The sequence below is a fragment of the Ciconia boyciana genome, chromosome 7 (assembly GCF_034638445.1).
Source record: "Ciconia boyciana chromosome 7, ASM3463844v1, whole genome shotgun sequence".
NCBI lineage: Eukaryota > Metazoa > Chordata > Aves > Ciconiiformes > Ciconiidae > Ciconia > Ciconia boyciana.
The window spans coordinates 59,511,229-59,528,345 of NC_132940.1; the positions used below are offsets into that span (position 1 = coordinate 59,511,229).

Consider the following 17,117-nt stretch of genomic DNA (forward strand, 5'->3'; position numbering starts at 1 on the left):
GACACAGGCATCAGCTGTGTCATTCTCGTGCAGAAAAACCCAGCATGGGCAAAGCTGGTGAGCACTGGCTGGGAGCAGGTCTGTACGCATGCAGCAAAATCTTACTTCTTTTTCTAAGTCGAGTGGAGCAGTATCCGGTCGATGCTGAAGGCATTAGTCGTCAGTCAGTGGGCAACCCTCCAGCCCCTCCAAGATGAAGGATCCAAACTCACAAGCTACTGTGCATTCCCCAGGTGTGCTTTATCAACTTCAAGGGCAGCTGGTGGCTTATTCTTAAGTGTCACATAGTGTAGCTGTTACTACACCTGGACACCTGTTTAAATCACTGTAACAAGTCAGTATATAAAGGCGAGAAAATATTCTAAAATCAATAAATTATAGCCGTCACCTGCATTGTTTCAAGGTACGTGCCAAAATGGCAAAATCCAATAGGATAAATTTGGAAAGAAAGAAGTTGCTGATAAGGCATTTATACTCAGTACTTGATTCTGAAGGACATCGCAGCGTTTTCTAAATGTTTACGTGTCATTTCAAGCGCTCTTACTTAAAACTGGAGCCTACAACCAATTAACATGAGTGAGGAATGAAGCGGAGTCAGTGAACCCTTTCTTTTCTCATTCTCTGCTCTCTTGAGTCTTTGCTTCCAGCTTCTTTCCGTGTCACTGCCCTGTTTAGATATAAAGTAAAGGACAAGAAGCCTCTTCCACGGATCAGATGGAAAGGTTTCCCTCTCTGGCTTCGACGATAAGTAGAGCACTCAGAAGATTGCACAAGGGCAAAGGAGTGTTGGAAGGAGACGGTTTGGGCAGTGTATACTAAAGAAAGCCTTTTTTCATTGAAGAAAATGGTTTATGTTTGTGCAATCATCCTTTTATTTATGTTTGCCATGTTCCTTCCCAAATAAAATAACCCAAACCAAGCGTCACACTCAGGGCAGCAGAGCCCTACTCTGCTTTCTCTGCACACAGCTGCTACAATGATTTAGTCTGTTTCCAAAAGAAGAGTGCAAATATTGGTTGGTTGGTGCGTTGTTCTGTTTTTAAGGAAGACTCTCGTTATAAGCAAGTAATGTTTGTTTATGGGGTCTGCTGAGCGAGGTGATAAAGCTTTCTCTTCTCTGCTGGTCTGCAACTCTGGTTGTGGAAAAAACAAACTTACTGAATAGCTCTGCATAGGAAACCGTGCCACTTGAGGAGTGGAGTTTTCCTCAGCCTATTTACATAATTTCTGCAGCACCAGTACAGCTAAGCAAGGGAACAAGAGCATGTTTGCAAATTCTTTCAATTCCCAGCATTCTTGCATTCTTTAGCATCCTCTGCAGTGCCTCTTGCTTGCACTGTGAAGGTTACGCACTGTGAAGGTTACACACTGTAAAGGTTACATTTCTGTCTGCCTTGGTAGTCCGGTGGGATCTCTAAGAATAAAATAAACTCGACTGCTGCAGCTCTTCTTTTGGTCAGGTCCAAAAATGGCTTTCTAATAAGCCATTTCCTACTGGCTGAGCTTGAAAATTGCGAGAACTTTGTGTTAATCATGAGCCCCGAGAACTGTAGTTGTTCTTTACTCATAGTAAAAGTTTTTGAACAGAGTTTACAGATGCTTCGTAAATAGTTTAATCTAAAAATAGTCGGGTAATACTTTATTAGTCACCCATGTCCATCTGTCCCCCTTCCTGCTCTTTGAGTGGGTGATTAGATTATTTCCCAACAAGAAGACTAGTCTGGCAAGTATTTGTGTGGTGAGCAACCACTCAGAAATATTAGTGTGAATAAAAAGTTTGTCATTAATGAATAAAAATGGATGTTACAGTGGATAGAGTTAACACATATTTGGACATCAAAACGTGTTTGCTTATACTTAACTGTTTTATTGTTAGATGCATGAAATTATTATTGATATGTAAAGAAAATTACTAAAATGTAGGAGAGCATGGATTTTTTTGGATTATGCTTTTGTTTGGTTCTTGAAGATGGGCAAGATTTCTCTTGAATATTGCACTAGGATAATTTCTATTATGTACATATTGTCAAATGTTGCCAGCAACTAGTATGAGTTGTTTGGTTTTTTTTTTAGTTTTAATTAGTGGGGTCACTGCAGGAGTTGGTAACTATCTGGGTGCATGGGCACACCTGTGTTCATCAATGGAGTTATTTAGTGCAATACGTGTTAGGAAAACAGATTTCTTCCTCTTTTTTTTTTTTTTTTTGTTTTCCCTCCTGCTTTTCAGTGGATGTAACCATTTTGGAAGTCAAACTGCTGGAATGTTGATTTTTGTTTGGGGCTTCTCAGAGTGTTTAGAAGTCTGTAGCTGAGGTTTATTTCCAGAAGAAAGTTGGCATGGGCAGAAGATACTGTAAGCTGCCCACTTTGCCTAGTTGACTTCCTGAAGCTTTTTCTGGAGAGCTAAGGCAAAATCCAGACATCAGGATTTTTTTCTGCAGGTTGTTTTGTTTGTGTACACTCCTGCTGAATGGGTGCGACTGTCTAGAATGAATACTTACACCACCAGACCTCAGCAGGCTTATTTGTTCAAAGGTCTGTGTTTCAGGCTCCCCGCAGGAGCAGTTCGTGTGATGTGGGTAGCGACAGGATATATGCAAAACCCCAGCTCTGCATGCTGTTCTGTGCCTGATCGCTGCTGCTCTAGGCTGTATACAAATTCAGTGGTAGTCACGCAGCTCCTTGAACAGAGTAGGCTGTGAAGGCCCATACTTAATAACGTTTTATTGTGTTAACACCACCGTTTTCAAAATAATAAAAATTAATGTTTCCGATTTTGTCTCCTTATTTCCTTGTCAGCATCGCCCTTCTGTGGCAAGAGGCACCTGAAAGGAAAACTTCCGCATATCAATGCACTGCCAATGGTAAGTACCTTGTTAACTAGCTAAAGGCGGGATGGTTCCTTCCTGCAGATATACCGTAAGCCATCTTGTATTGCAAATAGTATTTTTAGAATAACTACTTTTTAGTACACAAATGGATTATTTTAATTTTTGAAGAAACATCTAGACCATTATTCTGTTTGATAAAAATACTAAAATTGTATCTGGATTTTATCCCGTGGCAAGTAGGGCGGCATGTTAATTTTGAAGCGAGAAGTGTGACTTGACAATAACACAGCTCATCCTGTTGGTAACTGGTTTTGCTTCCTCTTTGGCCAAAAGCCTGTTTGGGGCAAGCTGTAGCAGAGCTGAGTGCTCTATTGCCCTGACTTGGGTGCTCTCTGCAGTTTGTTACAGTACTAACAGCTTCTCCTATTAAAAAAAATAAAATAATAAAAAAAAAAAATCTATGCAGTCAGGTGTATTTTGCTTCAGCACATTTGACCGCATAAGACTAGTGAAGTTAAAATCTTAGCTCCTATAGAAAGGGGCTTGGTTGATGTGATCTTCTTATTCCATCTCTGGAATATTACTCAATGTTACAGACTATTGGCAGTTTATATTTGCAGACTGTCTTTATGGTTTACTTATGCTTTCTGATAGTTGTGCAGATGGAAGGCAGGGTTAGGTCTGAAGAGGAGGACTGGAACTTACTGCTCCAGCTTTGATCAAATAAGCAGTTTTAGTATCTCATGTTGTCACAGTTGAGGTATACTACAAGAATGGTAATTGCAGCGCTAGCCTTAAGAAATACATGCAGAAAGTGCCAGCCTGAGTTTTGTATTTCAAGCATCTCTAGATCATTGTGTTCATTACAGAAGTTAAAGGGATAGTATTTCTAACCACTAGGTTTGAAAACTCAATTTGGGATCTGAGAGCTGAGCTGGGTTCCTTTGGTTTGCGTGTGGGCATGGATCTAAAGAATATGTAAATAAATTATAGCCTCACTTATACCTTTGCAACTCCACTGTCTTTGCCCTGTGAGCAAAATGACACTCCAAGAGAGTTTGCTTGGATGTAACTGCTTTACTTTGAAACGTAGTAAGTGGTTCTGTTGACTCTCAAAGACATCACAGAGTAAAATGTAATGCAGCATATATTTGGCACTAAGCAAAGCAAATACAACTCTGAAACCAGAAGATCTGCAGCGAGTGTGTAGTCATTTAATAGCCTGATGTTTAGCCGTAGAGTTGATATGTGTAAAGTTTATATTGGTTTGGGATAAATTTCAGTTGGTGGGAACGGATTTGTTGTGTGAGAAGGCATCGTTTTTACCTGATCACTTAGCCTGGTATTTTAACTTTCCAAAACCGAAACTAGCAGTGCTCTCAGCTTTTTCTATTATTGCTAAATTTTCATTGTTGTTGTTGACCTTTTTCCAACAAAAAGCTACTTTGATTTCTTTTTCTTTTGTATTAGTTGAGCATGGTTTTAGTTATGATTTAAAATACAGGTCTGTATTACTGCTTCTCTTAAAAACGTGACTCATTCCATATTAACCTAGTCCTTATACTTCATAAAATTTTAAAATACTGAAAGACTGTACTTGAAATGTTACTGCATTTTGTCCTAATTTTTCCCCTACAAATTATATTAGAAATTCAGAATTGCACAGTCTCAAGGGCATGCTAGTTGTTACAGTGATCATAAAACATACTCAACTGTTACTTGTAGTGAAGTGAAATATTCCCCACTCTTTTCTTTAAGGGCTGCTTTTGTGCTATAAGTTGTTATATTTTATTATTCTAGAGATTTCTAAACAATTACTCATCTCTTAATTAACTTTGAAACAGTTTAAATGTAGATTTAAGAGACAAGCTAGACGCATTCTTCATCATTCCAAAAGTAATCATAACTTAATCTGGTTTATAGTAAAGACGACTTTCATAGTTTTTTATTATGTTGTTTTTCTCTCTGATGTTTGTAGACAAAGTATGGGCCAGAGGTTGGCCTGAAAAAAGCAGTTTGTATTCTTCTCCTGAACAAGACTTAGTTTAACTTGGCTACCCATGTTCAATACATATATTTGAAACAGAAATTAATTTCTGATTCCCTTGAGAAATGATACTAGCATTTTTGATCAGTTTTTTAGTCATGATTGTCAGTTCCATTTCTTAGTACTAAAAAAAAAAAAAGTAAAACACAGAAGTTACACATCATCTTTTGTTTTTTATTTGCTTTTCTATTTTAAAGGTAATTAAAGATGCTTATTTTTTGCATCATATATGATATGTTAACTGATAACTAAATAGGGTAAAATATCAGTTACTCCTTAAAAACATGTTGTAATTGTTGCCTTTTTTTTTTAAATAAGATATTTATACTGTGAATATAGCCTGCTAAAAGAGAGTATGGCTCTGTTCAGCTGGTGTAAGTTCTCCTTCCCATTCTTCCAGTCACCTGTAATGTTCCTCAGAGTCTCAAAGGAAAGATGCAAAGGCTTAACAAAAAAGGCCTGTTAATTGAAGGAAAATTAGTATATAATGCTACTTTTTCTAGGATTTTGAAGGTTCATTTAGAGGCTGATAACTGGGTACTTAATCCACAGTCACAAGGGTTAATGAAAGTGTTGGAAATAAAAATCAAAAGTCCTGGACCTTTGGCCTAAGCAAAAGATCATGCCAGGTTTTCTGCAAAGGCTGTAGCAAATAATTTTTTTGTTATGTGATGGAACAGGTAACTTACCCAACAGAGATTTTCCATCGTACCTTGCACTGCTTCTCTTGCAACTTTTAGAAGCAAAACAGTTTGCCTTTCTATCTTCTACAGGTCATTGAAGCAGGCCTGTGTTTGTGTGTGCATGCATAAATATGTGTGGCTATATATGGGTGTGCTTGTGTGTGCATGTATCTATACACATATATATGTATATCTACATATATAAAAAGGAGTGTGCAAAAACCAGGAACTTACTGAAAGCTGGGAAGTATCCATTTGTGACCATCATACAACAGCTTGCTGTGATGGATTTAATTTCTCAGGAAGTAACTAAAAAGAGCTGTGGAGGAATTGAGCAAGAAAGGCAACATGATGGCCTTCTGAGAGGTATCCTGAAAAATTCTGTGCCTGGGTTCTTGGCTCCATCCCTTAGCACATGGTTAGTTTGACAAAGATCAACACACTGATCAGTTAAAAAGGTCTCTTGCAGAAGGGAATAGAGGATGTTACCATTTATTCCTAGCTGGCACAGGCAAAGTCTGAGGATAGGCAGTGAGCACAAAGTTACTTAGTCTCCAGGAAAGCAGGGCCATCAACAGCTAAGTCATGTCCTCATAGTCTCTTGAGAGGAATACAAAGTAGGTGTGTTAAATCCATTCTTTTCAATGCTGTCTACTTTTAGGTGAATATATCGCACTATGTTTTGAAAGTGTAACATACCCATTATGTGTTACGTCAACTGTTCTTACTTGTAAGAGACTTGTTATAGGAGAACAACTCTGCAGGCGCTGGGTCTCTTGGGCCAGGAAATTCCATGGGTGCAACACTTCAACATGATTATCTACCCAGCAGATTTAGCCCAGAAATGGCAGGAGTGGTTGGAGGAGCTGGGGAGGATTAAGTCACTCCAAAGAAAAAGTCATTCAGCGAAGGGATTGGAAGACGTCTACAAAAACTTCCCCAAGTATGCAGCAAGACTTTTTCTTCAAACCTCTTTGTGGTGCCTTCTGTAGTGTTGTCCTGTGACCTTACCACTCCTTAGAAGACAGCTGAAGCAATAAATGGATATAACTATTAGCCTGTGGTTCCATAACAGCTAAACCCATCTAAACGCTGATCTATCTGCCAGGTTAATCTTCTGCCAGCCCATTATGTTAAAACGGTTTAATGCAGAGGAAGACAAGCAAGGGAGAGGGCAGGAACCTGCACTCAGAACGGGAGGAGTTGGATTTGGCATGGAAGCCCTGCCTCTGCTGGCGCCTGCCAAGGACAGCATGAGGTCCATGCTGCTAGCTCCAGGGTTTGCACTGGAATTGCAAAATTGACTTTGTTTCAACAGGAGCTGAATGTCATCTCACAACTAGAAGTATATACGAAAGAATATCTGCGGGTGGGCAGACCTTTGAAAGATGGTAAAGCTGAAGGTTGGTTTTCATTATACTGAGAACAGGGACCCCTGCTTTCAAGAGTTTATGACACTTGACAGTACTTAAGATGTTGGCCACAAGAGACATGAATAGTTGCTTCAAAATAAATAACCCTGCAAGACTAAGGCCCTTATTCTTCAAATTCATACACATGTGCATACATGTATCTTCAAGTGTAGGAATAGTTCTTTTGAGATATAAATAAGGAGTACTCACATGCATAAAGCTAACCAAGCTTGAAAGCACTTTCAACGGTAGGGCCTAAAAGTGGTCATGAAATTTATTGTTGAGACCGTTGGTTACACAGTTTATGGACTACCATTTTAAAAGGAAAAAAAAAATCTTTCTAGCAGTTTCTGAAATAGTCTAAACTAAGGTCTAAACTAAGTGACAGCATGAAATTTTGGACTGTTCTGCTCCTTCTGAAATCAATGGATGCTATCATCAATGAAGGAAGGTGAAGTACAATGTATTTTCTCTGATAATTGGTTATGGCTGAACAATTATATTTCAGAGTGTTCATCCATAAGTTCTCTTTATTGGATCAGCATGAATTAGCTGATCTAGTGTTATATGTGTTGAAGAGGAAGTGCTAATAATGTGATATAGAAGAAAAATTGTGTGGTGTGGTAGGGTGCATACTGTGATAAGCATTAAAAATTTTGTGCTACTGCATTCTGATCTAGTTTTGGAAGGGTTTGTTAATTTTCTATTTCTTTACAGAAAGCAAGTTAAACACACTAGTAAAATCCCTTTCTGATTCAGAGGGAAAACACCCCTTGCCTCCTTTTTCTACCATTAGTTAAAGTTCACTACTGAATGAATCAACTGAAAGGGAAACTACGGTCCTTAAAAATTTTAAGAAGCGGTGGCTCTATTTTAAAGTAGCATTTATCAGATAACTTTCTCTGCTGATTCTCTAAGCATTTTACAGTTCAGAAATAAGCTTTGACTAAGAATTCTCGTCAGAATCATAAATATGTAATTATCTAAGCAGCCAGGATATTTAGCCCCTGGCAGGTGCCTGCAAGAGCAAAGGGAACTGGGCCAGTATCTCAAACTGGGGGAGCGGCCTCTAAAACAGGATGAGGGCCATTGCTGTTCCTTGCCTATTGCCATTCCCAGGTTTTAAATCTTAAATGTACCTGAAAAGAGGCTGTTTCTGCTGCGATAGTTTGTCTTATGTTACAGCTATTTTACTCTGTGTTGTTTTTTTTTTTTTCCTTGCTGTCTTCCTCCCCCTTCACCTACCCTGCCTTGGGTTTTTCAGTCTTTCTTTACTACTTTATACTGGTTTTGGTTCAATAGTTAATAGCAGCAGTAGTAGTGAAGCTAGCATTAGATTATATCTTACTTGATCAACATGCCATCTGCTTTAGAAGAGAGGGAGATTTTATGTTTCTGCTGTGGGTTCACTGCCATATGCCCATAGTGCAGTCATGTAACCTGAAATGACCCTTTTCCTGCTCTATTATATGAAAGAATTAGAAATACAGTGTTAAATGTTCTTGACAGTGACTAAGCTTGTCGCATATTAAAAAAATTAAAGTGGATATTAGATGTACGTGAAGTAGGATATTGTAGATAAAACCTAAGGACAGGCTCTTTTGTGTCTGAGCACGTGAGTGTTACCTTCCGGAGAAAAGCGGGGTTCATTTCACAGGCAGGGCTTATTTCACAGAAGACCTTGTTAATGTGTCACTTGTATCATCAGGTCTTGTTCCTGGTTTCCTTGTTGTCAACAGAAAGTTGATAGTAGTTCGAGTCAACAAGAGTAAAAGCTGCCCTTAGTTTGAATGGTGTTGATGCTGGGAGATAATGAATATTTCTGCAGAACAACAGGAAGTCTGTAGGCTCGCGGGAATGATACTGAATATACCGACTTTTATTTACTTGGAAGAAGCTAAGACCTGCTGGCCACCAAAGACCAGGGAACCTGTGTCTGCATGGCCAGCAACATGGGTGCCAGCTGTAGAAGCCTGTACCTACCTGCCAAGTCTCTAGTTGACCATATGAATAGAAATAAAGATCGTAGTCACTGGCTTAGTGCACTCATATTTGTAAATGAAGGTCATGTGTGGTGTTCTTACTGGGATTTAATGAACATATATAGAAAACTATTCAAGGCAAGGGATCTGAATCCTTCTGGGGTTGATACTGAGCATATGTATGTAGGATCGACATCCATGAACTTAATATTTGCTCAAATAGAGGGTATTGACATCAAATGTGAGCCATAGTTGGAATACTTGTCCTCATTAATGATATTAATGAAATTTTCCCCTTTCATTTAATTTCTTTTGGCTGTAGATGGACCATATTTTATTATGGTCTACATGTGTTTTAAAAATGTTTTATCTTGTGTTCAGGTGCTTGACATCTGTTTAAAAAAACAGATAAACCCAGTAGCATAAATTAAGTTCAAGTCCATCATAACAATATGAAAAAGAGAGGACTTTATTAGAGTAATAAACTGGCTTTTACAAAATCAGCCATTTCACTCTTTTGTAAGCTTGTTTTCTCTGTTAGCATAGTTGCCACTTTTTGTGAAAATAGCCATGCACTTCTGGTAAAGAGAATATAGTAAGTCAAATAACATGCATGTATGATGGGCTATGAAGAAGTGATTTTAAGTGAGTGCTTATTAATGAGAATCTAGAATAAAGCCAGCATTAGTTAAAATGAATAGAGGGCAGATCAGCTGTCAGTGCGGATTCTTTTTTCATGAATTAAAGAAATAAATTTAAAACTATCAGGTACATAACACACAAATTAAGGGGAAAAATAGATGGTCAAAGGTTAAAGAGGGAATGAAAACACAAGTTTTATGGTCACAAGATCAAATGAGGCATTAGTTAATTTTCCTTTTTTTGGTGCAGTTCACCAGGAGTTCAACTAATTCAACTGAGTGATTGAACTGGAACAGAAAAGAGTGCCAGAAAAACTGATTACTAATAACATAAACAGAAAAAATAATCAAATGAACTTAAGACTTGATGTCAGCATTTCACATTAAAATGCATTTGAAAAGGCTGCAAGGAACCTGATTTACTTAGAGAACAAATTTATAACAGCTATTCTTGCAACAGTTGATAAATTGTTCTACTAATGAGCCGTCAAAATGGATTTAACCAAGAAGTGGCTGAGGCGCAGAAGATATTTTCTGGAGACTGACCATCTGGGAAATGGGAAGTAACCTGAGGAGTAGGTAAGGGTATTTGAACCCAAGGAAGCACTGTGAGGAGGTGACTTAATTACATACATTGCAAATGGTGCTGCTCTCTAGGCAAGATCATTACTGCCTTTTCTCCCACAGTTTTCATGCTTTTTACAATAAGCAAGTAACTAGTTTGCTTATGAGTTTGTGAATGTGAATGCAGCTGAGAACAGATTGTTGGCATACCTTTCCACTAGCTTAATTTCCCAATGTCTTTTATATTTAACTTTTTCTAAAAAAAAAAAAAAAAAAAAAATTGTTTTGTGCTGAATCCTTCAATTTTGGTTATTGCTAAGATATTTTCTATGCTGTTGCAGTTTACTAGATTCCTGGTTCAAAGTCCTCCGCAGTCAGCGGCCAGATTCTTGTGTGTCCTGATTTTTGGCTCAGGCTGAAAGCCGTGGTGAATGGGCTGTTGTGGAGCGAAGTCACTTTCATTGACCCATCCAGTTTTGTTCCACCGTTCTCTTTGCTAAAGTTGACTGAAGTTTCTCAGCATATCTACCTCCTCGTAGCCTACAGGAACAAGCAGTGCCTCTTTGTTTTGTTTTGTTTTGTTTTTTATTCACATGTGCTGTGGTTGTCTCTATGGTGGTCCATGTATTTCAATTGAATTTCCTTTTTCTCCTAATGCAAACTAAATAAACTGCCGATTTTTGTCTTGCAATATGACTGTGTCATGGCAGTTGCAGGGATTACACCAATGAGGTTGACGATATCCCTTAGGCTGTTACTGCTTCTCATTTTCATTGGACTGCTTTTCAGTCATCCGCAGTCAGATGTGGATTGTAGCATATTTGGAAAAAGAATGAATGTTATATGGCGTAACGTAACTGCGATCCTCTGAAATATCTTAGTCCTAACATCCCAGTGTCTGGAGGTCACGGGAGCTCTGGCTTTCATTGGGAGGGAACTGAGGAAGGGTTGCTACTCTGTATTGTGTGTGTATATATATATTTATAATCACAATAGACAAGACTTAAGCATGGGCTTTATGGACACCTATAGTGGGATCTGTGTTGTCTTTCTTTCATGAAAAGTTGTTCATTTTTTGTTTTAGAAAAAAGAATACGCTAGAGCTAATCTGTCTAGACTGCAGTATGACGCTTGCTCCAGCAATATGTTGGAAATCATTTATCAAAATACTGATGAAATGTTGTAGAAGGATTGTGAGAAGAATGAGGATCATGTTAAAGGGAGGTCACATCATTTTGTGCTCACAGGGGATGTGCTGTGCCTAAGGGAAGTTAGTCATCTTAAGAATTGGTCTTGGGCTGACTTTAATGTATTCACTAATGAACTTGGCACCGAAAGTAGGAGTGTGCAATAAAATTTGCTAGTGACATAAAGTTGGGAGGTGCTGTCAGTATAGATGAGGAACAGAATATCTACAGGAAGAGCTGGATGATCTTTAGGACTTGAGTGGAAAAAGTGGACTGAAATGTCATAGCACATTGTTGTGCACTTCTGGGTAGATGTGAATTTTGCCCTAACCTGGGTGCTTCTCTCTTGAAAATGACAGAGGAATGGAAAGACTAGAGTATATTAGCCAGTAAAATCAAAGGATATCTTTTCAATAGTACCCTGCAGCTCTGAAAAATGTACTCCTAAGGTCCGTGAGGTGAAGAGGTACTTAACGGTAGAAATAGGAAAGTGTTAATGGTGCTCACGTGCAAGGCAGCGCTGCTAAATCCCTGTGTCTAACACTGAACTACTCTGGTAGACCATGTTCAAGAAAGATGAGTGTAAAGTGGAGCAGGTGCAGAAGAGGACTATGGAAATGGTGAAGGAAGAGCTGTGTCCATCTTGCAAGAGGACACTGAAGTTGGTTGGTTTATCCCAGTAAAGTGAAGTCTGAGAGGGGATATAATTGCTTTCTCTAAATACATGAGGTGTTGATAAAGACTTGAGTGAGTACAACTTTTTTCTGTGTTAGATTGAAGACAGCACTGGGACACGAAGAAATGCGTATATCTTGGCAAGGAGTATATTCAGGCTGGAAATTAGAAAACAGATTTCATCCATCAGGGGAGTAAGATTTTGGAATAATCTTCCCATAATATAATGGGAGGCAAAATAGCCTTGCTAGTTTTGAGATGGACACTTGTTAATACAAACTGGGCTCAAGGGCGGAGCCCAGCGGTCTTCCTAACAAGCACAGTTTGTGGGATAACAGATTTGTCTTTGAAAGATAAGAAAGCTTAACGTTGTGTAACCTGAAGGGAACTTCAGTGATCTTTCAGCTGTGTTCTGTTTTGCCAGATTAGCAAGTTTGATGTGTATAGAAGTAAATCATGCCCTTCTGTTAGGGACATGGGACAAAAACTGCCGCGTGGGAGAAAACAATGTAATGAATACGAACATTATAGTTCAGCAAATTCAGAAGCACAAAGTAGGTCTTGGACTAATTTTCTTGTCTGATTTGGAAAAGGGTTTATGTTAATATCTTATGTAAATGTCTTTACATTTATGCTTTGAAAAGGAGTGTTAGGTACGTAAATTCTGAAGCCTTCCAAAGAGAACTCATGGCACCTATACATAGCAAACCTATGGAAACAATACTTGTCTGGGGTTTCTAAGCTTCTGTTGTTACCCCAAGATTGATCTGGGACTTTTTGCACAATGCTCGAGTGGAGAAACATCAGCAAAGGCAAAGCTTGAGCAGAGTGTTACCAGAAGTGCCAAGTTACAGCTGCGGTGGGTGACATCTACTTAAAAAGATCTCAACTATGCAAAACTCATAAGTTAGGAACCCCAGTGCTTGCTTTTGAAGAAAAAGCGTTGCAGCTTAAGCAAAGTTAATTGTTCCACATATTTTTGTGACTTATAACTCATCCGGTGGAAAATCCGCAGTGGTTTGTAGGCACAGTGCTCTGGGTAGGGAAAGGAGCTTGGAGATCCCAGGAGGAGATCCGGGTCAGAGAAAGACACACTTGCCTCCTTATTCTCTTGCCCTGGCAGCATGTCATTTGTGTTTTGAACAGTGCTACCTCCCTAGGAATCTTCCATTGGAAAATGAATGCATGTCAGAGTAGATATACATATATATATATATGTATATCTAATATATATCTAATGTATATGTAAAAATATATATATATATGTATATATATGTTAAAAAAAAAAAATCTACCCCTGCCTCACATATCTCTTCTGGCTACACTCATGAAAATAGCCTAGAGGTCAACTAAAAGGGCCTGTTTGGGAACAGAAGTGGGTGAAATGTGACTGCCCGGTGAGAAGTGTTCGTAGCCCTTCCTTGGATGGTTTGTGGGAGCAGAGTATCACTTAGGACAATTTGGAAGATAATGCTGTGGCTCGTTTACACAGGCAACTTGCTGCACACTGTGTCAGGGTCGAGAAACGATAGTACGCTGTTACCATGTGCATGGTTTTAGTGTGTTTGAAGAGTAATTTCGTGGCTATCTAAACTTTAAATTCAGTGTGCTATACAGCACCTCTCCTGTCATATGTTGAAATCCTGTGATGAGTGCTATAATTAGGAAGCTTAGTTGAAGAGTTGGGTGGGGGAAACACTTATATTCTTTAAGTATAGTGGATTTGTCAAAAGGTAAAGCGTTCCCTGACTTGCTGTGTATTCCTAGAAGAATTTCGTGATAGACATCTTGGGTTAAATGAGAAGAGCAATACTGTCAAAAAGCAAGAATATGCTGAAAGGGGGAGGGGGACAATTGTTTCCGTACTAATACGTGAATGCCAAAAAATCCTCCAAAATGGAGCATTTTGAAGAAGGGTTTTTGCTTTCTTTCTCCTATACCAAGTTGCAATGAGAGAAGCGACTGTAGGATCTGTAAAGTGTGGACTTCACTGTAGGAAATGCATCTATCACTTCCAACCAACTCTAGGCGAGCTGTATGGATTTTTTAGTAACACCTAGAAAAATCATTTGTTTTGGGAATCTTAAATCTACTAAATATTTGCTGAATGAAGAAAGAATCCTAGACAGGCAGAAGTGCATGTGTAACATTTTGTCTCACACTAGGATAATGGCTGCAAATTTCTAGAGCTTCAGCTGTTTAATAAGGCATTCCCTAACTCAGCCCAACGGCCAGAGCCAAGAACAGAAAAAGTGCCTCTTCCCGTGATGCTTTTTCTTTTCCTTTCTCAGGCTGTTCCCTCAAAACACTTTTCTGCTTGCTGGGCTCTAATCTAGCTCAGTGCCCATATTTCTGCTGCGTTCACTGGGGCTGAACAAAGACCTATCTGTAGGAGACTGTTTGCTATATGGTTAGAAAACAAGAGAAATTGCATTCTCTCACTACTAGCTGTATATAGATTGTTTTTTCCAAACACAGAATAGACTTGCTATATAGCTGTTTATCTAGATTTTTTTGCATATAAACCAAGGGCTAGCTTTTAATCCTCGTTCAGTACTATAAATATTTCATTTCACTGACCAGAGAAGTTACTGAATTTAGATAAAGATGGCAATATTCAACATTGTATTTATCCTAACTCAGAAACAACTAGCACTTTCAGGAATGACTAGAAAAGCTATGCTACATCTCGGCACTTTCATTATCTTTGAAGACTCTTCAGTGGTTTTTGCCTCCCACAGAATAGGAATCTTTTTTTTTTTTTTTTGATGGGATGTGCTAGGAGGACAGATCAGCAGCAGCAGTGATGCAGACTATCTGGAGGACCTTTGTCGGTAAGAAAGAGTAGCAGATGGTCTAAGGAAAATACATTAAAACAAAACAACAAAAGTCCTGCACAGGAGATTTTGTTGTTGTTGTTGTTGACATTTTACTTTTATGTTGTTTATTGACCTTGTCTGGTTAGATTACAATCTCTTCAGCACAGGAACAAAGTCTTATACGTTTATGCAATGTTAGCACAATGGGGCCCCCATCTTGAAAAAGGGTCTTTTGGATGCTGCTGTTATTCAAACAAATAGTGGTGGTAATAATGTTTATAATGTCTGGTTTTAATTGTTGTGAAGGTTCCTTGAGCAAAAAGAGAGGTGCCTGGAATAGAACAGAAAAAATTAAGTGAAATGAGTAAAATCCTCATGATCTGTTGCATGTGTTGTTTTAATTGTGTGTGTGTTTTGTAGGTCTTTTTGTATAGCTCCGTTTCATCCAAGCGTGTGTAACCACATCAGAGTTTTTACAAGGGTTTGTATCAATGCACACTGTGATTTATTCTTGGATAGTAAAGATTATGACTACCAGAGGTTTTTTTGTTTTATATAATCCTGGCCTTGCAGCCTTGTAATTCACTTGCTGTCTGTTTCGTAGTGCCGATAAGTGATATAAGCTCTGCACGTAGACTCCTTTGGCTTTTACTTCTCTACAAGTCATCGAAGAACACCTGCGTGGGTTGCCACCCACTCCCCTGCATGCATCCCTGCTCATTTTCCTCTGAGGCAGTGATTTGTAGTAGCCTTGTTTTTTCCTCAGGTTTCACTGTTACAAATGGAATTGAGGGGTAGGGTAAATAGGAATGAACTTCGTTACACATGGCTATGCTATGAAAAACACAGCTCATTTGTGGCTAGAAATTGGGTCAGGTTTTAATTGCATCATTGGGGGTAGTTAGTGCTTAAATAGTTTGCTTCTCAATATAAAAAGGAACAAAAATGGATCTGCTATTATCTTTTTCTAGCACTTATAAAAATATAGTATGTATGTATAAATGTAAAGTACAATAGGTCTAGAAAGCCCTACAAACCTTTAACTACTTGCAAGTGCTCTCAGTTTGCTTCTTGACAAAATGAGCTTTTTTTTTTCCCCAGTAATATATGTTGTGGCAAATCTACAGTGAACCTCTTTCTCATCTGAGTGTTGCTATTCTGAATAGACAGACAAGTTTGCGTCACCTGAGGCAGAAAATAACATTTTTGATGTATTTTGAATAACATTTGTAAGAGTCAAGCAGATTTAGGAGCTGAAGTTAAAGTCCATGGTCACTTGACAGTGCTACCTCATTTTTCTGCCTCTGACTGCCTTCCATAGCCTGGATCACACTTTTGCCCTCATCTTTATCACAGAGGTTTTATAAGTGAATAACCGTGTCTGCTTTTCTTGCTGTACTGCTCGGGGTCATCGGATTTAGCTCTTTTCTTAACTGCAATTCAGGTGAAGGATATGATGACAAAGGATTTCTTGTTTCTGTGGTTATATAATAGAATATTCAGTTATAATAATTTCAATTCAGTTAATATATTAACAGAATTAATTTGGTTAAAGCAGTGGAAAGGCAGCTTCCCTGGCATCTTTGAGGGGGAATACTTTTATCAGGAGATGCACCTAGATTGACCGTGAAGTCTGTAGTTTGTCTGGTGGAAAGCAGCCCTCAGCAGTGGCAGGGAACCTGTGGGATGTGCAATAATAGTCTGAAGACATAGTACTTAGAAATGTGTGTTCACCTATCAGCAGTAGCGGTTAAGTGTCTGTTATTGGCTTGTTCTTCTTCTGTGGTTTAAAGAAGTTTTTGTTGTGGATTTTTTTTTTTTGAGTGGTCTGTATGAGCCAGGACTTCCCAGAAAACCACTTGCCTTCATCTCCATAACATACCCAAAGCTCTAAATTCTATCTCTATTTCTATTAAGATTAATTAAACCATAACAATAATGTCAAATGTCCTTCCCTCTGTAATGTCAGCTTTGCCTAGGATAAGTGTAACAAAAAAATAATTTTAAAATGAAAATAATCTTTTCCTTCTGCTGATAGTGTTTGCATGTTTTAAGATAAGCTGTTGCAGTAAACTGATTTGGAGTAGGAGAAAAATCAAAAGATACGAACTAGGTCTTGACTTGGTGCTGGTTTGATATAAAGCAGGTGATGTGAGATTGATGGCAATGCTACGGAGGCAAATTTGCTTATCGATAGCTGGGCTCCAGTTTTTGTTCATAGCTATAAGACATGTGGATCCCCACAGCCATTGCTTGAATGAAATTTGCTGATAGTG

General features: G+C 38.6%; 1 protein-coding gene across 8 annotated transcripts in view; it reads left to right on the forward strand.

The window, feature by feature from the left end:
• Positions 1-17,117, forward strand: part of TBL1XR1 (TBL1X/Y related 1) — a 119,051-nt gene that overhangs the window by 49,371 nt on the left and 52,563 nt on the right. For all 8 annotated transcript variants that reach the window (XM_072866365.1, XM_072866368.1, XM_072866367.1 and 5 more), the window contains exon 2: positions 2,800-2,864. The gene's annotated coding sequence lies outside the window, so the exon portion shown is untranslated. The remainder of the gene's footprint in view (positions 1-2,799; positions 2,865-17,117) is intronic.